This window comes from Pleurodeles waltl, chromosome 2_1 (genome assembly GCF_031143425.1).
Source record: "Pleurodeles waltl isolate 20211129_DDA chromosome 2_1, aPleWal1.hap1.20221129, whole genome shotgun sequence".
In the NCBI taxonomy this organism is placed as follows: domain Eukaryota; kingdom Metazoa; phylum Chordata; class Amphibia; order Caudata; family Salamandridae; genus Pleurodeles; species Pleurodeles waltl.
In genome coordinates, this window is record NC_090438.1 from 369,811,814 (window position 1) to 369,839,014 (window position 27,201).

Genomic DNA, 27,201 nt, shown 5'->3' on the forward strand with positions numbered 1-27,201 from the left:
GATTTTCGGCCCTAGCCATTCCACAGACCCACCACCTAGGGAGGTTCTGCTTTAGAATCTATTCACAAGGTGAAGAATCTGGGATTAGAGATATCCATCGGAAGAACAAGTTACTTACTTTCATTAACACTGTTTTTGATGGATTCTCTAATTGCAGGTTCCTCACTGCTTCCACCTCCCTTTTCTGTGGAATGGCCTATTTTCATCTAAAAAGGTCCCAAACTAGAGCTTTGCTGATTGGTCAAGCCTATGTGGTGCTTATATGTGGCCCCTTTCATCACTTCAGAGCAAAACCACATCGGTGTTGAGCGGCACAAGGCCACCTATCAGTGCGCAAGAGGACTGCTTTTGACTTTTCTTATCCATTCTGACATCTAGGGGAATATTCACAATGTGAAGAAGCTGCGGTTAGATAATTTCCAAATGTAAGTAATTTGTTAATTATGAAAACAAATAATTACTCACCTATTATAAGATATTACAAGCAAGTAGTGACATTAGCACACTATCTTCATTGATGCCTTACCACGCCTGCTGCCAGTTTCAGGTCTGCCCTCCATAACCTCATCCACAGAACGAGGGATCCCTGTCACTTCATCTCAGCTCAAAAAAACTTGATCGGGCTTTCTAACACCTGCCCCACACTGCATGTCTCTGGTACATACAATACCATGAGAAGCCACACAAGTGTACAGACGCCACATTATCTATCCTTTCTATGAAGGTACTGTCTCCCAGGGCACAAGACCTAAAAACATTGATGGAATGGGGAGGCGTACTTAGCATAATAATGACCACGTGGTACTGTGACAAAAAGCAATGTCAGTCTTATCAGAGCCCTCTTTAAAGGGATTTTGGATTGCTTTGCAGTCAGAGCTGAGATAAGATATTTTTTACGTAGGATATGCAAACTCATGCATACATACATTTAAGTCTACTTGTTAATGAAGGAGTAAGTAAAACTTCAATGTATTGTAACAAAAATAGTATGTACATTTATTGAAGCCATAAAAAGGATGAATAATAAAAGTAAAATTATAATTGACTCAAAAACAGGTGCTCCACAAAGGAATTGATTTAATCATTCAATCAATGTGGTAATTATTTTATTAAATCAATAAAGCTTTGAGTCGTTTTTGGAGACAGCAGAAATGTCATATTGACTATTTTCTCTGTTTACCTCCACCTGTGGGCAGTATATAGGGGTTCTTCCAATCCATTTGAATTAGATTAAAAACAACTGATAAAGGAGGAATGCAGTTTGATTCCAAATGTGCCTTACAACTGGACATTATGTATTAAGATTCGTGACCATGTTGTGTGGTGTGAGCACTCTGAAATTCTCACCTGACTGTATCATTGCTTTACTTAACATTTGTATTTAAATCCTGTGCATGTTTGAGCTTACATAATCAAAGTGACAGCATTAAACAAATTAAATAAAAGATTCTGGGTTTGATATTAATGGTTACTTCCTTGTGATGTTTATATCCAACATTGAAGAATGAAAAAATCACATGTACACTTCTTTAATGGAAGAAAGGGATCATGGTGAGCTGTTCTCTTTTCATTTCAGTGATCCAGAGATAGTTCCCTCCCACTCCCCTATCCAGGGTCATTATCAAGTATAAGGAGGATGTTACCTTGGGGGTTAAAAGCACCTCGTGGTGCTCCACCCTAAGGGAGTTCAATGGCATACAAGGTTTGCATTTGTGTACAGCCGAAGTGGTGGAACATAAGTAACAGCATCGGCCTGATTCATAAAGAAAGCTGTAAATCTTCGTTCACAGATTTACACCTAAATGTGAGTGTAATTGTATGACTCACTTCACATGTTCCCTGTAATACATATTAAGGGCTGTGCCAGGTACAGGTTTCCATGCGTAGTCTTAGAAAGGCCATGTGACATTTCCAGCAGGATCCAATCCCTACTTTGAGGTGTTCTCCCTAATAGGCAAAACAATTTTGTCATAGAAAAACTCTTTCACCATACCCCTAGCGTACCTGAGGGTGGTATGTTCCCCTTCCTAACTTGGACGCGTAAACATTGGCTGGAGTAAATCTCTGATCCACAGTGTGGAAAGGGGAAAAGAGGAGTTTGTGAATACTAAAATCAGCCATGTTTGTGGGCGTTCACAAACTTCAATTTAAACCAACACTTTGCAGATAACTCTGCACTCATGTTGTGAACGGATTTGCGCATTTCAGGAATCTCTGTAAATTCCTGCTAATCTAAAGTGTGAGTAAATGTAGTTTTTGACCAAATGTACCTTTGTGAAGAGGGAACCCCCCTATCTCTCCCGTGAGTCCACATTTCATAACAAAAGGTACACCTTGTAGCCTCCCTTGGTCTAAAATTAGTTGAGGGGTTACTCCGACCAGCTGCACTGACCGGCAACTTGTGCTGTGCGCTCTTCACCTAACACTACTGCCTGGTCAAACCAGAGAATGTATAGCACTAATATTGAAGGCTCCAAAAAAGTAGTCCTTAATGGAAAACATATTAACATGTAAGCCGGCAAGAGAGCTGAATGAGTTTAAATTTAGCCCAAGAAGCATGTGCTAATCTGAACATCCCAAATTTGAGTCATAGCAACAATTAATCTACATTCCATCTTTCTGAAGGTAGTAAATTGGCAAACTTTATTTGAGCACTAGCTCTTATTACTTCAGATTGTGGGCAAATGTTTCCTGTTGTCTAGAGGCAGGTGTAGAATCCAAAAATATATACACAGTGCGTTGAAAATCGGTCAGGTTGCAACCCATCTACAACATGGAATAATCCCCTCCTCCTCCAATGCACATTTAAAGGGGTGCGTGTTACTGATAGAACATCTTGAACAATTGGGTAAAGGAGTATAACAAAGGGCAGCTAACCTGTGATTCTCTCCAGTTGCACCACTCCTTTAATCCCTTTTACATGATGTACCACCTGTTCTAACAGCACCTGACCAAAACCTAACCTGCATGTTTTCTGACAGTACAACCTCCCTACGTCCTTATCTGAGAACAAGGCATGAAGGAAGGGACACATGAGGGGTAATGTAAAACATGCTGCAGTGGTTCTTATTTGTTTGACATACCTATTAAATGAGGCTGCACAGTAATCTAGCCTCGTCTTTATAGTACCCCCTTTCTGAGGGACCTATCTGGTAAGTAAGAAGGAAAGATAAGAAGGAAAGATCAACTTGTGGGCTAAATATCCATCCTATTATTTACTTCATTCTGCAGGTTTTTAGCCTTATTAGTGTTCCCCAGGTGCCAATCTGGATTCAGAAACTTTTTTTACCAAGCTGTATCCCTCCAGCATCACTAGGGTAACATTGGAGTATGTAAGGAGCCAACTGGTGTCTGTTCCTGTCTTCCTGCATTATATTGATGCCAGGTGGATGCTCTTCTCTGTGCTTCACCTTCCTCGGTATTTAACAGCGGTTAAGTTAAATGTCTCCTCCCACAATAAAGATATATTTTTTTGAAGTCTCTTCCCAAGGGTTCAAACCATGTCACAGGTGCTGCAGGAAGATGTTCTTTAGAGGACCTATTTGACATCTGCATGTACTCTCTCGCTCAGAGCATGACCCATGGCCTGCAGCTCCTGATTATTGAAGCACTTGAAGGCCAATATAGATTGTAGATCATTCTGTTTTTGGCATTGGTCTGTAGGGTTTCTCCGAACCATACCGCTTCAGGTAAGTCTCCTGTCAAGGGACCATTGCAGACAATGAGGAGGAGTTGGGCATTGGAAAATTACACTGGGGCTTTAAATGGTCACTTGAGTTGGGACAGTTTCTTCAGATAAAAAAATGATTTATCTTTACTATGGTGCTTTTTGTGGAAGTGTCTTTTAAGAGATGGTTACAAACAGCACCAGAATAAAGATAACTCCTCTTTTTTTCCTGGGGAAACTGTCCTACTAAAGTGATTATTGAGAGCCCCAATGCCAGACGACTCCTCATTGTCTGTGCCTATTCCAACACTGAAAAGATAAAGAAGAATTTCCAGATAAATCAGTCGACCCAGCACAGGTAAAGAACTTCCGACAGACCAGGCTGGGTATCTTAAGGACAGCTGTGACACAATTGGGCCACTAACCAAGGGTGAGCCCAATCCTGCAGAATTTACAATTTTAGGGGCTCTTACCCTGATCCTTCTGATTCATCCTTCCACGGACTCTGGCTCAGGCACCACTTCTGTTGAGATCGGAGCTCTCCAAGGTGTTGATTTGTGTGTGCCTAGCATCCTTTACGACGTCAATCACAAGCCTATTTCATGCAGCCTTTAAAACTGATGAAGTCAGTAGATATCACCTGTAGAGCAAAAGAAAAACTTCAGTCCTGTTTTGATGCCAGATGTTTGGCACAACACGCTCCTGAGTCCCAAAAACTTTCCTTTATGGAGGAGCTCTTCTGGGGCAATTTCAATGGCTGTACCGAGGATAACAATTCATAGTCAGATAATGTCCTTAACTCGTATAATTCAAATGCTGACCTCTTCCTAGATCTATCAGTTGGAAGTGGCCTGGGCACATCTCCAGAAGGGGCCATTCTTTACTCCTACGGGTCCTTTTCTTAGAAGTTAATTTATTTCAGTGGTATGAAAAACAGCAGAAGCATTGGAATTAACCTTACCCACAAATGAGGCCAAGTTTTTAACATTCTAACAGAAAACTCGCATCTTCCCTTGATAGTATTGGAGCCTCTAGTAACTTCTTACAAGGTGCTGTTCAAGTCCGTTCTGGCTGCCTATGAGAAAGCAATTGCAGACCCAGCAGTCTGCAGACAAATCACTTGACGACACAGATCTGACGTGGGATTCAAGATTTCTGTCATCACATCCCTCATCTGAGAGTCTGGTGGTTCAATCCTCTTCCACTGAACTCAGTTTAAATGATTTACATACTACTACTTCAGATTAAGTGCTGCCTAGTGCCAGTGCAGGCACCCTTGCCTGCAAGAGTGCCTGTGTTACAGGCAGAATTGCTTTTGTGCAGGAGGGAACACCTTCCTGCACAAAAACAATTCCTTAAAGGCATTTTCCTCTTTCTATGTCTGCTGAAGACATAGAAAAAGGAAATAACAAGGAGAAATAAAGATATTTCTCCTTGTTACGCCTCTGTTATGGCTGGATGCATGGGAACACCAATACTCCACCCATGGAAGGCCTTGCCAACGAAGGTTAACCCCTTCACTGCCAGGCCTTTTCCCCCTCTTGTGCCAGGCTTTTTTTTGGCTATTTGGGGCAGTTCGCGCTTAGGCCTTCATAACTTTATGTTCACATAAGCTAGCCAAGCCAAATTTGCGTCCTTTTTTTCCAACATCCTAGGGATTCTAGAGGTACCCAGACTTTGTGGGTTCCCCTGAAGGAGGCCAAGAAATTAGCCAAAATACAGTGAAAATTTCGTTTTTTTCAAAAAAATGGGAAAAAGTGGCTGCAGAAGAAGGCTTGTGGTTTTTTACCCTGAAAATGGCATTAACAAAGATTTTGCGGTGCTAAAATCACCAGCTTCCCAGCTTTCAGGAACAGGCAAACTTGAATCAGAAAACCCAATTTTTCAACACAAATTTGGCATTTTACTGGGACATACCCCCTTTTTACGATTTTTTGTGCTTTCAGCCTCCTTCCAGTCAGTGACAGAAATGGGCATGAAACCAATGCTGGATCCCAGAAACCTAAATATTTCTGAAAAGTAGACAAAATTCTGTATTCAGCAAGGGATAATTTGTGTAGATCCTACAAGGGTTTCCTACAGAAAATACCAACTGAAAAAGAAAAATATTGAAATTGAGGTGAAAGAAAACAGCAATTTTTCTCTACGTTTTACTCTGTAACTTTTTTCCTGCAATGTCAGATTTTTGAAAGCAATATACCGTTACGTCTGCTGGACTCTTCTGGTTGCTGGGATATATAGGGCTTGTAGGTTCATCAAGAACCCTAAGTACCCAGAGCCAATAAATGAGCTGGACCCTGCAGTGCATTTTCATTCTATACCAGGTATACAGAAATTCATTTGCTGAAATATAAAGAGTGAAAGATAGCTATCAAGAAAACATTTGTATTTCCAAAATGGGCACAAGATAAGGTGTTGAGGAGCAGTGGTTATTTGCACATCTCTGAAATTCCGGGGTGACCATACTAGCATGTGAATTACAGGGCATTTCTCAAATAGATGTCTTATTTACACACTCTCTTATATTTGGAAGGAAAAAATGTAGAGAAAGACAAGGGGCAATAACACTTGTTTTGCTATTCTATGTTCCCCCAAGTCTCCCGATAAAAATGATACCTCACGTGTGTGGGTAGGCCTAGCACCTGCGACAGGAAATGCCACAAAACACAATGTGGACACATCACATTTTTTGACAGAAAACAGAGGTGTTTTTTGCAAAGTACCTACCTGTAGATTTTGGCCTCTAGCTCAACCGGCACCTAGGGAAACCTACCAAACCTGTCCATTTTTTAAAACTAGAGACCTAGGGGAATCCAAGATGGGGTGACTTGTGGGGCTCTGACCAGGTTCTGTTACCCAGAATCCTTTGCAAACCTCAGAATTTGGCAAAAAAAAACGTTTTCCTCACATTTCGGTGACAGAAAGTTCTGGAATCTGAGAGGAGCCACAAATTTCCTTCTACCCAGCGTTCCCACAAGTCTCCCGATAAAAATGATACCTCACTTGTGTGGGTAGGCCTAGCCCCCGCAACAAGAAATGCCCCAAAACACAACGTGGACACATCACAATTTTTTACAGAAAACAGAGGTGTTTTTTGCAAAGTGCCGACCTGTAGATTTTGGCCTCTAGCTCAGCCGGCACCTAGGGAATCCTACCAAACCTGTGCATTTTTGAAAACTAGAGACCTAGGGGAATCCAAGATGGGGTGACTTGTGGGGCTCTGACCAGGTTCTGTTACCCAGAATCCTTTGCAAACCTCACAATTTGGCTAAAAAAACACATTTTACTCACATTTTGGTGACAAAAAGTTCTGGAATCAGAGAGGAGCCACAAATTTCCTTCCACCCAGCGTTCCCCCAAGTCTCCCGATAAAAATGGTACCTCACTTGTGTGGGTAGGCCTAGCGCCCACGAAAGGAAATGGCCCAAAACACAACGTGGACACATCACATTTTTTCACAGAAAACAGTGCCTACCTGTGGATTTTGGCCTCTAGCTCAGCCGGCACCTGGGGAAACCTAGCAAACCAGCGCATTTTTTAAAACTAGAAACCTAGGGGAATCCACGATGGGGTGACTTGTGGGGCTCTGACCAGGTTCCGTTACCCAGAATCCTTTGCAAACCTCAAAATTTGGCCAAAAAAACACTTTTTCCTCTCATTTTGGTGACAGAAAGTTCTGGAATCTGATAGGAGCCACAAATTTCCTTCCACCCAGCGTTTCCCCAAGTCTCCCAATAAAAATGGTACCTCACTTGTGTGGGTAGGCCTAGCGCCCACGAAAGGAAATGGCCCAAAACACAACGTGGACACATAAAATTTTTTCACAGAAAACAGAGGTTTTTTTTGCAAACTGCCTACCTGTGGATTTTGGCCTCTAGCTCAGCCGGCCCCAGGGGGGGGCAGAAATGGCCTAAAATAAATTTGCCCCCTCACTCTCCCAAATCCCTCCCCGGGAGCGACCCTTGCCTAAGGCGGTCGCTTCCCTTGCATGACATTGGCGCAAAAAACAAATCCCCGGTGCCTAGTGGTTTCTGCCCCCTTGTGGGCAGATTGACCTAAAATCGGCCGATCTGCCCCCAAGGGGGCCAGAAATGGTATAAATACAATTTGCCCCCCAGGGGAGCGACCCTTGTCTAATGGGTCGCTCCCCATCTCTACAAAAACCAACGAAACAAAAAAAAAACACACAAAAAAAATTGCCCTGGCGCCTAGAGGTTTCTGCCCCCCCTGGGGGCAGATCGGCCTCATAACAATAGGCCGATCTGCTCCCGGGAGGGCAGAAGTGGCCTAAAATAAATTTGACCCCCCCCCAACCCCTTCCCCCGGGAGCGACCCTTGCCTACAAGGTCGCTCCACCTGCGTGACATTGGCGCAAAAAACAAAATCCCCGGTGCCTAGTGGTTTCTGCCCTCCTTGGGGGCAGATTGGCATAGCAAAAATCGGCCGATGGCCTAAATACAATTTTCCCCTCCAGGGGAGCAACCCTTGTCCAAGGGGTCGCTCCCCATCTGTAAAACAAAAAAATCCCCGGTGCCTAGTGGTTTCTGCCCCCCTTGGGGGCAGATAGGCCTAATCAAAATAGGCTGATCTGCCCCCCAGGGGGGCAGAAATGGCCTAAAATAAATTTTCCCCCCAAGGGATCGACCCTTGCCTAAGGGCTCGCTCCCCTTGCGTGAAATTCACGTAAAAAAAAAAAAAACTCCCTGGTGTCTAGTGGGTTCTGTCCCCCTTGGGGGCAGATTGGCCTCATAAAAATAGGCCAATCTGCCCCCAAGGGGGGCAGAAATGGGCTAAAATAAATTTGCCCACACACCCCACCAACTCCCACCCCCCAGGAGCGACCCTTGCCTACGGGGTCGCTCCACCTGCGTGACTTTGGCGCAAAAAAAAAATCCCCCGTGCCTAGTGGTTTCTGCCCCCCTTGGGGGCAGGTTGGCGTAGCAAAAATCGGCCGATCTGCCCCCAAAGGGGGCAGAAATGGATTAAATACAATTTTCCCCTCCAGGGGAGCGACCCTTGTCCAAGGGGTCGCTACCCATCTGTAAAACAAAAAAAAAATCCCCGGTGCCTAGAGGTTTCTGCCCATCTTGGGGGCAGATCGGCCTAATCAAAATAGGCTGATCTGCACCCCCAGGGGGGCAGAAATGGCCTAAAATAAATTTTCCCCCAGGGGATCGACCCTTGCCTAAGGGCTCGCTCCCCTTGCGTGAAATTCACGTAAAAAAAAACAACTCCCTGGTGTTTAGTGGTTTCTGTCCCCCTTGGGGGCAGATTGGCCTCATAAAAATAGGCCAATCTGCCCCAAAGGGGGACAGAAATGGCCTAAATATAATTTGCCCCCTAGGGGAGCGACCCTTGCCTAACGGGCCGCTCCCCATCTCCAAAAAAAAAAAAAGATCCCTGGTGCCTAGAGGTTTCTGCCCCCCCTGGGGGCAGATCGGCCTAATAACAGGGCAGAAAAGGCCTTCCAAAAAAATGCCACCCCTGGGAGTGACCCTTGCCCAAGGGGTCGCTCCCTTATGCCAATTTAAAAAAACAAAGAAAATCCCTGGTGTCTAGTGGGCGTTTCAAAAGACAGATTGCTTTGTAATCCGGCTTTTGAAACGCTCAGAGAGACTTCAAAGGGAAGGAAATTCCTTTCCTTCCCTTTGAAGCCTCTCTGGGCCTCCCCCAGGCGATCGAAAGAGAAATGCTTTGCTTTGCACCCTAGGGGTTAACGCAAGGCATAGTCTTAGGCTTTAATGAGGACACATTAGGGCTTGCTTGGAGACTCCATTTTGTAAATGCACATTTTAACTTAGCATTTCTTTTCTGTCAGTAACCTTTTACATGGCTTCTCATCTTTATGATAATGTACTGGCAAATCGTTGTACATATTGCTTCTTCCTAGTAAGCCATCTAATCTGTACACTTTGTGCAAGCCTGAGCACACAGAACACAATGTCTGAACATGTTGTTTGTCCATGGAGAGAGTTCAAGCTTGCACCTCTGACCCAGTGTGACATGGAGAGTGCTTGTATTATAAGAACCAGTTATTCGCTATATGCGGCAGAGGAGCACTCCCACTTGGCTTATCCTTGAGCTTTGCATGCATGCAGTACCTGAGATGCATCTTAGCTCACCCTGATGCCGATTCTGAATTCTATCTCTACCTGTAGCCGCACCATATCAGACTGGCTTCCTAGAACTCTGGTACATCCTACCTAGGTATGGGGAGACAAGATTCCCACTAGATCTGCCAGAGGGTGCTCCACTATGCTCTCAGCAATGTAGGTAGTTACAGATAGGAGTATACCAACACAATAACAAAACCATGGTTAAACTTTATCTTTTTCACCATCTTTGTAACACTGGTTACCATGCTTTGTCTCATTTGCCTAGTAACCGCAGCTCATGTTTTCTATGCAAGAATAAGACTATTGCAATAAATGTTCTACATACTTTCTTTGTAGAATCTTGGGTACTATACATGACAACAAAAGGGTAGATCTGTTTCTATGATTTTCTTTACAGTCTGAGTAGTCATGTTTGAGGTTGCGGAACCCACCTATTACCCTGGTGTGTTTGGTAATTTCGATGGGGCACTGTGAACACGGTCTTCTGTTCTTCCGTCTTCTGTTCTTCTGTCTTCTATCTTCTGTCTTCGGCTCCTCTGCCCCCTCCGTCTTCTTCTCCCCGCTCCTGCCCTCCTGCTCCTGCCTCATCCCCCTCCCTCACTCGCCTCCCCCTCTCTATCACCCCTATCTAACCCGTTTGCTATCTACCTCCCTCTCTCCTCCTATCCACCTATCTCTCTATCTCACTATCTAACTCCCTCACTCTCCACCTCCTCCTATCCACCTATCTCTCTATCTCTCTATCTCACTATCTAACTCCCTCACTCTCCACCTCCTCCTATCTACCTATCTCTCTATCTATTTCTCTATCTATCTATTTCTCTATCTCTCCCCCCTTCCCGCCACCCCCTCTATTACCTATTCTTCCTATCCTCTCGCTCTACCTCTCACCCTCACCCACCTCTACAACCCCCTCCCCTATCTTCACAACCCTACTCCTATCTCTCTTCCTAATCTCCCAAACCTCCTAACACTCTCCCCCCTCCACCCTTAAACCCCCCTCCCCCAGCTCTTCTCACTCTACCTGTCCCCCCCTCCCTCGCGCTTTCCCGCCGCGACCTCCTGCACGCCCCGCCCCCCCAGCTCCCATTCGCCCCCAGCTGACCCCTCCCCCCCCCTCCTACCTCATATGGCGGCCGCTGCGCGACAGTGGTAGCGACCCTTGACCCAAGGGTAGGTCGCTCCCCCTGCCGCTGCAGCTCCTCCAGCTCCTCCAGGTTCCTGAGTTCCTGAGACCCACCTCACAGTAAGTACCCCCCACCTCCCAGCCCCTCGCCCTGCCCTACTCACCCTCTCTCCTGCTCCTGCTTCTTTTCTTCTTTTCTTCTTCTCTGTTCTTCCTCCTCGCTCCTCGCCTGTAATCTTCTTCTGTACTCTTCTTCTCCCCGTCTTCTCTCTTCTTCTGTGTGCCTCTCTGCCTCTCCCGTCGCCTCTCTTCTTCTTCATCTTCTTCTGAGGTCTCCTGCCTGTCTTCTGCCTTCTGCTCTTCGTATCTTCATCTGTGATCTTCTGCTCTTCTGTGAACTTCTGCTCTTCTGAGTTCTTCTGGACTCCTGTTCTTCTGTTCTCCTGTTCTTCTGTTCTTCTGTTATTCTGTTCTTCCGGTCTTCTGTTCTTCCGGTCTTCTGTTCTTCCGGTCTTCTGTTCTTCTGTTCTTCTGTTCTTCTGTTCTTCCGGTCTTCTGTTCTTCTGTTCTTCCGGTCTTCTGTTCTTCCGTCTTCTGTTCTTCTGTCTTCTATCTTCTGTCTTCGGCTCCTCTGCCCCCTCCATCTTCTTCTCCCCGCGCCTGCCCTCCTGCTCCTGCCTCATCCCCCTCCCTCACTCGCCTCCCCCTCTCTATCACCCCTATCTAACCCATTCGCTATCTACCTCCCTCTCTCCTCCTATCCACCTATCTCTCTATCTCTCTATCTCACTATCTAACTCCCTCACTCTCCACCTCCTCCTATCCACCTATCTCTCTATCTCTCTATCTCACTATCTAACTCCCTCACTCTCCACCTCCTATCTACCTATCTCTCTATCTATCTATTTCTCTATCTATCGATTTCTCTATCTCTCCCCCCTTCCCGCCACCCCCTCTATTACCTATTCTTCCTATCCTCTCACTCTACCTCTCACCCTCACCCACCTCTACAACCCCCCTCCCCTATCTTCACAACCCTACTCCTATCTCTCTTCCTAATCTCCCAAACCTCCTAACACTCTCCCCCCTCCACCCTTAAACCCCCTTCCCCCAGCTCTTCTCACTCTACCTGTCCCCCCCTCCCTCGCGCTTTCCCGCCGCGACCTCCTGCACGCCCCGCCCCCCAAGCTCCCATTCGCCCCCAGCTGACCCCTCCCCCCCTCCTACCTCATATGGCGGCCGCTGCGCGACAGTGGTAGCGACCCTTGACCCAAGGGTAGGTCGCTCCCCCTGCCGCTGCAGCTCCTCCAGCTCCTCCAGGTTCCTGAGTTCCTGAGACCCACCTCACAGTAAGTACCCCCCACCTCCCAGCCCCTCGCCCTGCCCCGCGCTACTCACCCTCTCTCCTGCTCCTGCTTCTTTTCTTCTTTTCTTCTTCTCTGTTCTTCCTCCTCGCTCCTCGCCTGTAATCTTCTTCTGTACTCTTCTTCTCCCCGTCTTCTCTCTTCTTCTGTGTGCCTCTCTGCCTCTCCCGTCGCCTCTCTTCTTCTTCATCTTCTTCTGAGGTCTCCTGCCTGTCTTCTGCCTTCTGCTCTTCGTATCTTCATCTGTGATCTTCTGCTCTTCTGTGAACTTCTGCTCTTCTGAGTTCTTCTGGACTCCTGTTCTTCTGTTCTCCTGTTCTTCTGTTCTTCTGTTCTTCCGGTCTTCTGTTCTTCTTTTCTTCCGGTCTTCTGTTCTTCTGTTCTTCCGGTCTTCTGTTCTTCCGGTCTTCTGTTCTTCTGTTCTTCCGGTCTTCTGTTCTTCCGTCTTCTGTTCTTCTGTCTTCGGCTCCTCTGCCCCCTCCGTCTTCTTCTCCCCGCGCCTGCCCTCCTGCTCCTGCCTCATCCCCCTCCCTCACTCGCCTCCCCCTCTCTATCACCCCTATCTAACCCATTCGCTATCTACCTCTCTCTCTCCTTCTATCCACCTATCTCTCTATCTCTCTATCTCACTATCTAACTCCCTCACTCTCCACCTCCTCCTATCCACCTATCTCTCTATCTCTCTATCTCACTATCTAACTCCCTCACTCTCCACCTCCTCCTATCTACCTATCTCTCAATCTATCTATTTCTCTATCTATCGATTTCTCTATCTCTCCCCCCTTCCCGCCACCCCCTCTATTACCTATTCTTCCTATCCTCTCACTCTACCTCTCACCCTCACCCACCTCTACAACCCCCCCTCCCCTATCTTCACAACCCTACTCCTATCTCTCTTCCTAATCTCCCAAACCTCCTAACACTCTCCCCCCCTCCACCCTTAAATCCCCCTCCCCCAGCTCTTCTCACTCTACCTGTCCCCCCTCCCTCACGCTTTCCCGCCGCGACCTCCTGCACGCCCCCGCCCCCCCAGCTCCCATTCGCCCCCAGCTGACCCCTCCCCCCCCTCCTACCTCATATGGCGGCCGCTGGCGCGCCAGAGGCAAGCCCGTCTGCGCCCGTCCGCGCCTGGCCCGCACCCAGCGCCACGACCCCTGGTCCCCAGCTCTTCCAAACCCCGCTGATCCGCTACGACCCCACCACCCTCCTCGCCCTCAACCCAGGACGCTCCAACACCTGCTTCCAAGCTCACCCCAAACGCACCCATGGACCCTTCTCCTGCAACTCCTGCAACGCATCTTCCACCACGCAACTACCACGACCACAAGCCCACGCGCCATCAACCACCTCAAGTGTATCCTGGTCAACGCTCGATCCGTCCACAAGCACGCCGTTGAACTCTGGGACCTCCTGGACTCCACAGCACCAGACGTCGCCTTCATCACGGAGACCTGGATGAACGCCTCCTCTGCTCCAGACATCGCCACAGCCATCCCCGAAGGCTACAAGATCTCCAGAAAAGACCGCACCAACCAAGTAGGAGGAGGTATCGCCATCGTCTTCAAAGACTCCATCAGCATCACCACCTCCACCGAAGACACCCCTCTCGCCGCTGAACACCTGCATTTTCAGATTCGCACCGGACCGAGGACCACCCTCAGAGGATCCCTCGTCTACCGTCCTCCCGGACCGCACGCCCCCTTCAGCGACGCCATAGCCGACTTCATCTCCCCGCACGCCCTCGCCTCACCGGACTACATCCTCCTAGGCGACCTCAACTTCCATCTGGAACAAAACAGCGACCCCAACACCACCACCCTGCTCGACAACCTCGCCAACCTCGGCCTCAAACAACTGGTGAACACCGCCACCCACATCGCCGGACATACGCTTGACCCTATCTTCTCCGCCAGCAAACACGTCTTCTTCAGCCACACCTCCGCTCTACACTGGACCGACCACAGCTGTGACCACTTCACATTCCGACGCGAGAGCCGCCACCTCCGCACTCAACCCATCCCTCGACGACAGTGGAACAAGATCCCCGAAGAGCAACTCTTCTCAGCACTCGCCGCCAACCAACCCACCCTCACCACCGACCCCAACGACGCAGTCCTCAGCCTCACAAACTGGATCTCCAACTGCGCAGACAACCTTGCTCCCCTCAAACGCACGCATCGACAGACCAACACCAAAAAACCTCTCTGGTTCTCTGACACCCTCAAAGAATCAAAGAAAACTTGTCGCGCCCTCGAGAAGGCCTGGCGCAAGGACCACACCGCTGACAACATGACCGCCCTGAAGAACGCTACCCGCGAACACCACCGCCTGATCCGCGCTGCTAAAAAGAACTTTTTCACCGACAGACTGGACAAAAACAGCCACAACAGCAGAGAACTCTTCAGCATCGTCAAGGAGTTCTCCAACCCCAACGCCAACGCCGTCACGCCCTCACAGGATTTGTGCGAATCCCTCGCCACTTTCTTCCATCGCAAGATCAGTGACCTCCACGACAGCTTCGGACACCAGACCCAACATAACACCACCGAACCCGCACCCCCGGCCATTACCCTCAACAACTGGACCCACATCAACACTGAAGAAACCAAATCCATCATGAACTCTATCCACTCCGGCGCCCCTTCGGATCCCTGCCCTCACTTCATCTTTAACAAAGCCGACGACATCATCGCCCCACACCTCCAGACCGTCATCAACTCTTCTTTTTCTTCTGCTACCTTCCCCGAATGCTGGAAACACGCTGAAGTCAACGCCCTACTAAAGAAACCTACGGCTGACCCGAGCGACCTGAAAAACTTCCGCCCCATCTCTCTTCTGCCTTTCCCAGCCAAGGTAATAGAGAAGACCGTCAACAAACAGCTGACCACCTTCCTGGAAAACAACAACCTGCTCAACCCTTCACAAACCGGATTCCGAACCAACCACAGCACGGAAACCGCCCTCATCTCAGTCACTGACGACATCAGAACCCTGATGGACAACGGTGAAACAGTCGCCCTCATTCTCCTCGACCTCTCGGCTGCCTTCGACACCGTCTGTCACCGCACCCTAATCACCCGCCTCCGCTCCACCGGGATCCAAGGCCAGGCCCTGGACTGGATCGCCTCCTTCCTCTCAAACCGTTCCCAAAGAGTTTACCTCCCTCCGTTTCGCTCAGAACCCACCGAGATCATCTGTGGCGTACCTCAAGGCTCATCGCTCAGCCCGACACTCTTCAATGTCTACATGAGCCCCCTCGCCAACATCGTTCGCAAGCACGACATCATCATCACCTCCTACGCCGATGACACCCAACTTATACTCTCCCTCACCAAGGACCCCGCCAGCGCCAAGACCAACCTACAAAAGGGTATGAAGGATGTCGCAGATTGGATGAGGCTCAGCCGCCTAAAGCTGAACTCTGAAAAAACGGAAGTCCTCATCCTCGGCAACACCCCGTCCGCCTGGGATGACTCCTGGTAGCCCACGGCCCTCGGCACCGCACCGACCCCCACAGACCACGCCCGCAACCTCGGCTTCATCTTGGACCCTCTTCTCACCATGACCAAGCAAGTCAACGCCGTGTCCTCCGCCTGCTTCCTCACCCTCCACATACTCCGCAAGATCTTCCGCTGGATCCCCGCCGACACTAGAAAAAACGTGACTCACACCCTTGTCACGAGCCGCCTGGACTACGGCAACACCCTCTACGCCGGGACCACAGCCAAACTCCAAAATCGCCTGCAACGCATTCAAAGCGCATCGGCACGCCTCATCCTCGACGTACCCCGCAACAGCCACATCTCCGCACACCTGAGACATCTGCATTGGCTCCCAGTCAGCAAAAGGATCACCTTTTGACTTCTCACCCACGCACACAAAGCCTTCCACATCAAGGGACCGGAATACCTCAACCGACGCCTCAGCTTCTACGTCCCCACCCGCCTCCTCCGTTCCTCTGGTCTCGCACTCGCTGCCGTCCCTCGCATCCGCCGCTCCACGGCGGGTGGGAGATCTTTTTCCTTCCTGGCGGCCAAGACCTGGAACTCCCTCCCCACCAGCCTCAGGACCACCCAGGACCACCCCGCTTTCTGGAGACTCCTAAAAACCTGGCTATTCGAGCAGCAGTAACCCCCCCTTTCCCCTAGCGCCTTGAGACCCGCACGGTTGAGTAGCGCGCTTTATAAATGTTAATGATTTGAACTAGCTAGAAGTCCTGCCAACATTTTCAATGGTATATGGGGATTTAGGGGGTCATTACGACCCTGGCGGAGAAGCGGCGGTAAGACTGCCAACAGGCTGGCAGTAAAATGTTTGCAATTATGACCATGGCGGTTACCGCCATGGTCATCCGCCACTTCTCCGTTCCGCCCGCCAGGGCGGAGACGACCGCTGGGCTGGAGACCTGGGTCTCCAGCCCAGCGGTCGTCACTATACCGCCAGCGGTATTTGGACCCGGCTGACCGCCATGGATTTCATGCGGTTTTGAACCGCCATGAAATCCATGGCGGTAAGCACTATCAGTGCCAGGGAATTCCTTCCCTGGCACTGATAGGGGTCTCCCCCACCCGCTACCCCCACCCCGAGTCCTTCCCCTACCCCCCTCCACCCCTGCCACCCCCCAAAGGTGGCAGGACCCCCCTCCCCACCCCTACCCCCAACATCACATCACTCATACACACCCGACACGCACGCAGGCACCACCAACACACATACACGCACACACACAGTCAGACACACACACCCACATTCAAACATACACGCACACATCCATACAGACATCCCTACAGAAATACACGCACTCATTCCCAAACACACAACACCCCCGCAAGCATACATGCACTCACACACCCCCTCTACATACAAACATGCACACCCCCATACACCCACACAACACACAACACCCCCCTCCCCTAACGGACAAACAACTTACCTGGTCCGTTGATCCTCCGGGAGGGGACGGGATCCATGAGGGCTGCTACGCCGACACCACACCGTCAACAGAACACCACCACGCCGAATCACAGGACGTGATTTGGTGGGCGGTGTTCTGTTGACGTGGCGGTGGAGCAACCTCCACTTTCCAGCCGACCGCCAGTATTGCTGTTGGCGGCTCTCGGTCCGAAAAAGGACGGAGGGCTGCCAACAGTCATAATACGTCGAGCGGAAAACCGTCACCACTGGCGGTCTTCAGCATGGTGGTCCCTCGGCGGTCTTGACAAAAGACCGTCAAGGTCAAAATGACCCCCTTAGTCCCTACACCCTGGAATTTATGTTGACTAACTACACAGTCCTACTTTATTTGGGGGAACTGTATAACATTGTGCCACCAAACTTCTAGGTGAGGTACTTATTTAATAGGTTTGAGCAGTTGTTAAGTACACAAAATGTACTTTCTCACCTAATACAGGGATGTCTGGGGTGTTAGGAATTAGTCCTCCTCAGGGAAATAGGAACCCCCTATTTTAGCCTGTAGGTTGTTCAACTTGAACCTTTAAAACGATAACCCCACTATTGTGTTCCCTCTCTGAATCCAGTTCTTAATTATGGCAAATGCAGTTAACATTCCTCTTTACTGTAGGCATGCCGTCACAGATTACTTGACACAACATGGTCTCACTAATATGGAACGTGAAGTTATCTTCATGGTAGAAGCCAGCAAAGCCTATGAATGCAATGTTTTTTATCCATGGGTCGAATTTCTTGCAGTAGACGTAAACACATAGACATTTCATACATACTCTGAGGTGGTACCTAACAAATACATACCAACACTTAGAAATACCATTAACATATCAGGAACACCACAATTGGTCCCAAGGCACCCTTCTACATGCATTACAAAACTTGAGACTGGGTCCCCTTATTAATGATGGGGCAACCTGGCCAGTACCAGGGAGTTAAACACCTTATCCCAACACAGCAGCATTCACTGCTAATGAACTATGCCCTTTATACAATAATCTTGTAAGATTATATAGAGGCCTTGCACAATTGGTTATCTGAACAATAACAGCTAATCCAGCAAGGGCTGTTCAAGATGTCCAGCCACAGTTAGCTATGCCCGCTATAGTACAGTTGCTATTAATGCTTTAATGGCAAGGTGCCCACCAAACAGGAAGAGTTTCTGTTTGGGATTGCTAAAAACAAAAAAATAAAACAGCTTTAAGCAGTGTTTCCCCATATGGGACCCCAAGATAAATACAGGATTCTAACAATGTGCCTTCCACTTGATATGGTTCTTCCTGTTGAAGATTGTGCCCAGTCTTTGCTGCCATCTATACCGTAACACATGGTACACCTTCCATTGCTGTTTTGCTGGAGGTGCTGAAACAGATTCAAAATGAATATGAGGCTGCCCCTGCCCTGGACTTGGGGAGGACATTAAATGGCAATTTTGCTACAGTTTCCTCAAATATTTTAAGTAACAATAAAGGGGAAGCAGCAGCGCTGGCAGAGCACCAACAACTCGCACAAGTTTCAGCACAGGATCAGGGACGTAAGTTGCATCTATAGGCCAATATAATTTGGAAGCTAGGCCTAATAAGCCACAGCTTAAGAGCAAAGCTGACCAAGAAGGTTATAAAGAGGCACCAGAGTCCTCTAAAAACACTGGACAAACAATAACAAAATATAGACAGAACGAAAACACTGGGTTGATCTCCGTAGCCGGAACCTACTAAGAAACATTATAATCGACATAACCATGATACATTTAAACAGGCTGACAGGTATCAGTATACTGATACGGGTCCATCTCGTTCCTTTCAGGATTCAGTGGACAAACGTTCTGATAGAGGAGGACAATCAGTGTGCAGGCATTGAGAGTATGTGAAACCGAAAACAGACTCATCTAACATCATAAAAAAGGAAGAGAAACTTCCACTACAAAAACCCCAATTCACGAAGAAAGTACTATTTATTTCTGTTAGATATGCCACACATACAGAAAACACTCAACAAGATGTGTGTTTCAACACTGCTAGACAGCATAGCAAGAGGATACGATAGTTCACTGGAATCTTCAAGAGTTTCTGGTTTCAAGAGCAACTAGTAAATTTATGCAAGTTGAAACACCAGATCAGCGGTTGAGCCTCCCAAGCAGACATTCAAATTGATGGCAATTCACTGTACACTATTAAAATGATTTTCTAGGAAAAATTAACATAGAGTTATGACATTCTCTTGGCTAAAGTAGACTGGCCGCCTGAGTTTGTTAAAAAAGTACCACAAGGAGAAGATGTTATTCTACCGTCCTTCTTGGTTCTTGTTACGGAAGCAGTTAAACAAGTGTATGCTGAAGACTGGGCTCTTGCACAAGCCCCTGTGCTGTGGGGTGGGACAAAGGTTCTCCCTGCCATATAACACATGAATATTATACGGCAGGGGGAACCTCTGTCCCAATCAACAAGTACAACCACAATACCCAATGAAATATGAAGCAAAAGCTCCCATGAGGGAAATACTGTCACAACTTGAAAACCAGGGTGTAACCCATTGGCCCATATTTAAGAAACGTTAGCTCTGCCTTTGTGCAATTATTTTTTACGCAAAAGTGGTGCTAACCTAGCGCCATATTTAGATTTTGTCGTTAGACTAGTCTAGTGACAAAATTGTAGACTTTGCGTCATTTTCTGGGAGCATCACCCAACCTTGTGTAATTTAACGACAATGATATGCAAGGCAGGCTTTCCCTCCCATTAAATGACACTAGCCTGCTAATGCCATATTTACAATCCGATACAAAAACAAAACACTCAAAGGACCCGGTCTGAAAAATAACACTAAGTCCAGTTAGCATAAAAATGTTAATGCCTGGTCAGACCAGGCGTTAAAATGAGGCCCGCACACTATTACATAAGGGAAACTCACAGAAGGAGCATTGTCAAGCATCTGAACAACATGGACCTGTTACTGCTCCAGCTAGGCACATGCCGAAGACAACAGCAATGCTACCAGCACCAATGCAGCAACCCCAAACACCATCACAGCAGCCACAAAGGCAACGCAGAAAGCGGGGGAGGATATTTCACCAGCGCACAACCATCCTTGCCCTCAGGGAAGAAGATGTGATCAGAATCTACCGTCTGAAGCAGGAGTCTATTGTATGCCTGCTCCACCCCATAGCGCCAGACATCACTGAAAGAGTGGAAAGTCAAACAACAATTCCACCCATAACCAAACTCCTGGCTATTCTCCATATGTTGGTGTCAGGGTCTTTCAAGACTACTGCGGCACAAGTGGGTGGTATCTCCCAGCCAACCTTCTCTGCCTTCCTTCCGAAGCTCCTGGCCCCCATCATCCACCTCACACACCCCACCACATCTGGTTCCCCAACACCCAGCAACTGCAGCAGAAGACCAAGCAAGGTTTCTACCAAATAGCTGGGTTCTCGCATGTGCTGGGTGCAATTGACTGCATCCATGTCCAAATTCTGCCTCCTGCTGCTACCGAACACCTCTACAGGAACCGCAAACATACCCACTCCATCAATCTGCAGGCCATTGTGGACCACCGTGGGATTTTCACTAACATCCTAGCTAAATATCCTGGCAGCGTCCATGATGCCTACATATTCCGGCTCTCTACCATCAACCAGAAGTTCCAGGGTGGTCAATATGGCAATGGGCTACTCATAGGTAAGCCACCATACTAATCATTACACAGTCAACACACCAAACTTGTGGGACAAACAATACATTCACCACACTAAACCCACATGGACAGGGGAATACAGTTGTTCAGACAACAACACATATGCCACATGCCACACTACACCACATTCAATGCACATCACACACACATACACCCAAGTTCCTGGCACTACCTGGCCGACAGTACGTGAAGGACAGGTGGAGCTATGTCCCCTTTGCATACAAAAGCTGGGTCCCAAACCACTACTTGTGTCCACAGGTTGACAACAAAATACAGATCCATTACACATAACAATTACTAAGGAATAGCTCAGCTATGTGAATTGCATTGGCCATGCCAATGTAAAGCAATTCACGTATAGGCACTGCCCCAGATTTATCATTGTGTAGAAACCTCAGGCAGCACCAATATCAAATGCCATCCAAGTGTTGCCATCATCATCTACATATCACCAAAACATACCAGCCATACCCACTGTTTCACCTTTCCCTTGTCTGGTACATAGTGCAGCACACATAGAAATAACACAACTATGAAAGATCATGTGTAGGAATGGACACCTCACAGCACACCAACAATCATACCCGGTAATCCCAAATCTCCCTACCATGATACAAGTGTAACAACAGTGGACTGTGGCAGCTGGACTACTGACAATGTACTGGGAGAGGCAAGAAATGCTTGTGAATGGAGAGGCATGGGACTTAGCAGGACCGTTCCCGCGATGTAGGGCACTGCAGAAAACCACATCATACCCTGTCCTGTCACACAGGTGTCTGAAAACTCTTGCATACATCACAAAACATACCATACAACTGTGCCACACTGTGCATATGAACCTCATGCGCATATGTATGCCAGCCAGCTATTGGCAACAACAACACTTTGTGCAAGCTAGGTATTCCAAGGGCAAAGGTGTGGGATCCACATGCAACTCACAGGGTTTAACACCTATTTCATGGCACGCAACACACAAAATAGGTATATATTCCCAGAACATCACTCTTCTGCAGGTCTAAAGTGAAGGTACTAAGGACACATGTCAGGAAATTAGTGCAGCATCTACAGCAACGCCACTGTAACAGTGCCATTTTGCAGACCCCCATGTAGGCGCTGTATACAATATACAGTGCACCATGGCCATTGATGGACTCTGTAGGAGTAGTTACAACATTTCTGACCAAATCCTGCACAGTACATAGGGGACAATTGAAATGAATGATGTGCCCACTTCTAATGCCTGCTCTGTGCAGGTGTGAAAAGTATCTGCTAAAAATTATGCATTGGAACCTTTGAGATTTCTCTGCACCAATATTTCCAGTCCTCCCGATGGAGGAATGCCCCCCTTGGATGTATGATGCCGGTCACAGGCATAATTTGCCACAAAGGGTCACTAAGTGTCGCATTGCATGCATAGTGCTACATGGAAACATGGTGCCTGAGTTTAGGCTTGTAGGGCTACTATAGTGTCAACCTAAATGACGCTATTGTGGTGCAAGGATAACACAACACATATTTAGCACTGGGGGGGACTGTCAGTCCAGATTTTAATTGACAATCACCAGGTCCCTGAGGCAAAACCCATGATAGGGGCGTGCACCACCACACACTAATGCAACCATTCATCCAAACAGGAACACACACAAAACCAGATGCAAGTCTGAGTCACCACTCCACTTAAAACTAATATGCACCATGGCACATAGGAAATAACAAATATGCATGACTGACACGTTCTCACATACCCTTGCAGCGGACCAAGGTTATTGTATCCAGGTATGGGTCATGACCCCTTTTGTACCCAAGTACAGAGGCGTAGCAGGCATACAATGAAGGCCACAGAGGGACAAAGAATGTGGCGGAGAGGACATTTGAGCTCCTAAAATCAAGGTTTGGGTGCCTGGCTCTGACAGGAGGAAGCCTATTATATGCACCACTCCTTGTCTGCAAGATCATCCTTGTGTGCCATATTATATACCATTTGAATACACAACAATGTCCCCTGCGATAAACTGGTAGATTCCCCACAATGAGGAGGATTATGACAGTGGTGCACTACAGGAGGAGGGGATACAACAAAACACTGCTGCTGGAGTACACAGGAGACAACAAATTGTACTGAACTTCTTCACATAGACACTGTACACCAAGATTCACCATGTACATATCACAATTAAATCACTTTAAATCAGAATGTCCATGGCGTACTCATTATCACCATCACATATCATTTGTAAGTTGCCCATATCTCAGAGAGCATGACAACACCACAACTGTTGTGAAGGACTTTGAAACATAGATCCACGTACCAGAAATACAAATCGGCACAATACATGCATTGCACCACTTTCTACCCCCTGTGCTACATCATGTCTGTGCCAGGCAAAATGTATGCAATGGGGGGGCATGCACACGCTGGGGGGGTGCAAAAATGGGGTAGTGTAAGCTAAGGGACTAAACTGCTTCACATCTCTTGCGGATACTTGTAACGCCTGCACTGAGCAAGTGTGACAATGGAGCACACCATTGGTATCAATGGGCCACTATGTACTGGTCAGGGTTAGGACCAAACATTTGGCCCTAACCCTGCAGAGTATATAAATATCTTGAAATACCTTGAGTGCTATTGGCCCCAACCCTGCAGCATGGTTTGCTGTCTCTTGAATACGGCTCACACGTGGTGGCAGTGGAGTGTGCTAAGGGCCGCAAGACAAGTGGGCCAGCAATGGGTGCAGCTCCACTTTTCTCACATATGCCCCATAGCCATGATTGATTAACAAATTGGGAGAATGCACTACCACATGGATGTGTGGGTGGAATGTAGGCATAGTCTGTAGCACTCACAATTTACATTGTCAGACACATATCACACAAGTGTGTTGGCTTGACATATATCTGCAGCAAATCCGGAAATACATATGAAGAAAAGGGATGAGGAAAGGGATAGCAATTACCTACAATGGCTGGGTTGTGTCTGCGAGGTAACCAAGCAAAGTCTGTATGACACAATCACACGTGACATCTGAAAACATACCTCTCAATGACAATCCCCTGCCTGACCAAGAGAGAGTGATATACAGGGCCCAAGACACATAAAAATCTAGGTCTCCGACAGCCAATCCTGTTTTGAATGTGCATGTAAGTCTAGCAATGTCCAAACATGTCACGGACCCTTACAAATTTGTATGTGTGAAGAAGGAGACAGGAAGGTTGCATGTGGCATTTCATCTACTCATAGCGGAGATGAGTCAACACACTAACAAAATACACTCATGGTGAAAGTTACATAGGTTGTGGAATGCAGATGTGAGTGCATGCCCATGTACACTAAATGATGTGGAAGAACAGCTGAGAGACTCCCTTAGACGCTTGAAGATCCAACATGTAGAGGTCACTCTGACACTACACAAGTTCTGTGGCTGGTGAACTGTGATGTGTGGGTGGCAGTCATGTGATTTAGTAAAGCCTGGAAATGGGAGGGATACTATCACTTAGCCTGTAGAAGAAGTTGTGTCCATCGACAAAGTACACACGTCTGACTTAGCACCCTGTGCATGCATTAAGGGACAATGTTGCACTCAAAGAGGGGTACTAAGGGTAAGCAGCAGAAAGAATGCCAGCAATGTAGGACTAGACCTATACCAGACAAGGTATGCCATTATTGTGAATGAAGGAACATACATAGACCAATACTTACTGTACAACACGACAATGTTACCATGTAACACCAGACACATATTTATAGAGAATGTCTAGGCCAAAACATAACCCATCCAGGTTGGCAACAACAATAACTATGTGCTTAGCCAGTACATACTGGTGTGACAGAAGCCAGTGACAAATGAAAGAATCTGTCCCCTGGGACAGAAAACATAACCAAGTTACACAATATATAAATGCACAAACCAAGCATCATATGGAAATTCCCACCCATGTATGCCGATTTGTGTGAAACCATGCCAAATGAAGAGACATGTGCTACACAAACAATCTGCCAGTCCCCTGTATATGATAGGGCAAGCGTGACATCAAGGATCCCACAGGAAACAAAATATACTACGCTATGGGATCACATTAGTGCAGGAGTATGGCTGCATGAGAAGGGTAGGTCCCCACCCATTGTCCCCAAACTCCCCAGCAGAGGCTACATTGACTTGTGAGACAGTCAGGGACCTGCTGCTTGTGCACAGTGGACTGAGCTGAGGGAAGCACAGTCAACCTCTGTCGATACATGCAACAATGGGCATGTTTGCCACACAAAGTGCCACAGGAGCAATGATGACTAGGGTGCCATCATTGCCTGACATCAGCCCTGATATCAGATTGTATGCCATTGTGTAAATCTGGAAATTAAACATGGTTTGGGTCATTGTACATTCCAAGTGTGTGTCTTTCACACATAATTAAAAAATCTTAGCACACATCCCACCTAGGTGCTCAGGCTTGGTACTGTGTGTTGGAGTATGCACAAAAGGGAAATTTTCACTAATGAAAACATGTGTGTGTCACATAATCACATATAGGCCCTCATTACAACCCTGGCGGTCAGTGTTAAAGTGGCGTTAATACCGCCAATAGGCCGGCGGTAAAAAAAATTCAACACACCGACCACCAGGGTGGTAACGGCCACTGGTCTGAAGACTTCGGTCTCCAGCCCAGCGGTCGTCACAATCCCACCCTCTGGATTACGACCCAGCCTACCACCATGGTTTTCGTGCCAAACTTACCGCTGCAAAAACCACGGCGGTAGGCACTATCAGTGCTGGGGAATCCCTTCTCTGACACTGATAGGGGTCTCCCCCGTCCCCCTCCCCCTCCCTCTGCTGCCCCTGCACATGCGCACCCACACCTATATACACACATGCACACACGCATACCCACCACCACCCACGCATGCACACATACATACCCACGCACCGCAACACACACCAACATACCTTGACAAACACATGCATTCACAACACACAACACTCAAAATCACTCATTCACGCACTCATTCAACGTGACTCACACCCGCATGCATGCATTCAAAACATACACACACACACACACCCCACACACACACACAACACCACCACCCCCCTCTCCTGTCGGAGAACCCGATTTACCTGCTTGCAGGGGGTCCTCCGGCTGGAGACGGTCTGCGGCACTGCTGACGGCAGCAGCGTCTGCCAGAAAAACACTGCCAGGCCGTATCATTGGTCATGATACGGTCGGTGGTGTTTTGCTGGCATGGCGGTGCTGCTGTCAGCAGCGCCGCCTTACCTCCGTCCACCGCCATGACCGTCAACGGTGTTCCGCCACCATTCTGGTGGAATACCGTCAGTGGTCATGATACGCATAGACCGCTGGTAGCCACGGCGGCGGTATTTTGGCAGCCGTCGCCGTGGCAGTAGGCAGTAGTTACCTTCAATGTTGTGATGAGGGCCATAGACTTATATGACCTGTAAAAATCTTCCCACATAGGGAAACACAGTTGGCACAGATTTAAGTACACAGCTATGAAACAATGACCTACATATGTACATGCTGGAATTCAGATTTGGTAGTTGTCATATTCCTAAACACACCACTGTATTATGCATTACATGTCATATATGAAACGTACCTTTCCACTCACACGTCACATACTTAATTTCATTGACACATGTCAGCACACCATCTCCTGCATCATGTATGCATGGGGAACTATACGTTAGACGTGTAGCTTTGCATCATGAAGCCTGGACCATACAACACACCACAGCGTGGACAGACATGCACTCACATTGCCATGGGCTACCAGAAATCAACTCAGCCTTAGTCAACAGTATCCTTTATGTAAGATTTGTCAAAGGTACCACATGCATGAACATGTATTGGACATAGCTCATCATGTCTTATGCTGTGCTGTGAAACGTAAATTTGGAAGTCAAACATGACAATGTGGTGGACCCACAAAAATGAGTACCATCACATATGTACACTCACAGTACACATGGGGTAACATGTATGTGGAAAAATGTCTACATACACATTTGTAAACAGTACCTGTACTCCCATGCATCACACACACATTGTAACATATTGCTTAAATATTCCAATGTTACCAGTAGACAGTTAGGTACACATGCAAACACATGTTGCCTTACCAGACAAACAACAAAGGTGCATAGCCCCTGTAACTATGGGAATGTGAATCTGGGTGCCCTATAAACCTCCCCTCAAAAAAACACTCATACCCATCATGATTAAAAAAAAATTACTCATACGGTATATCACTAAAATGACACA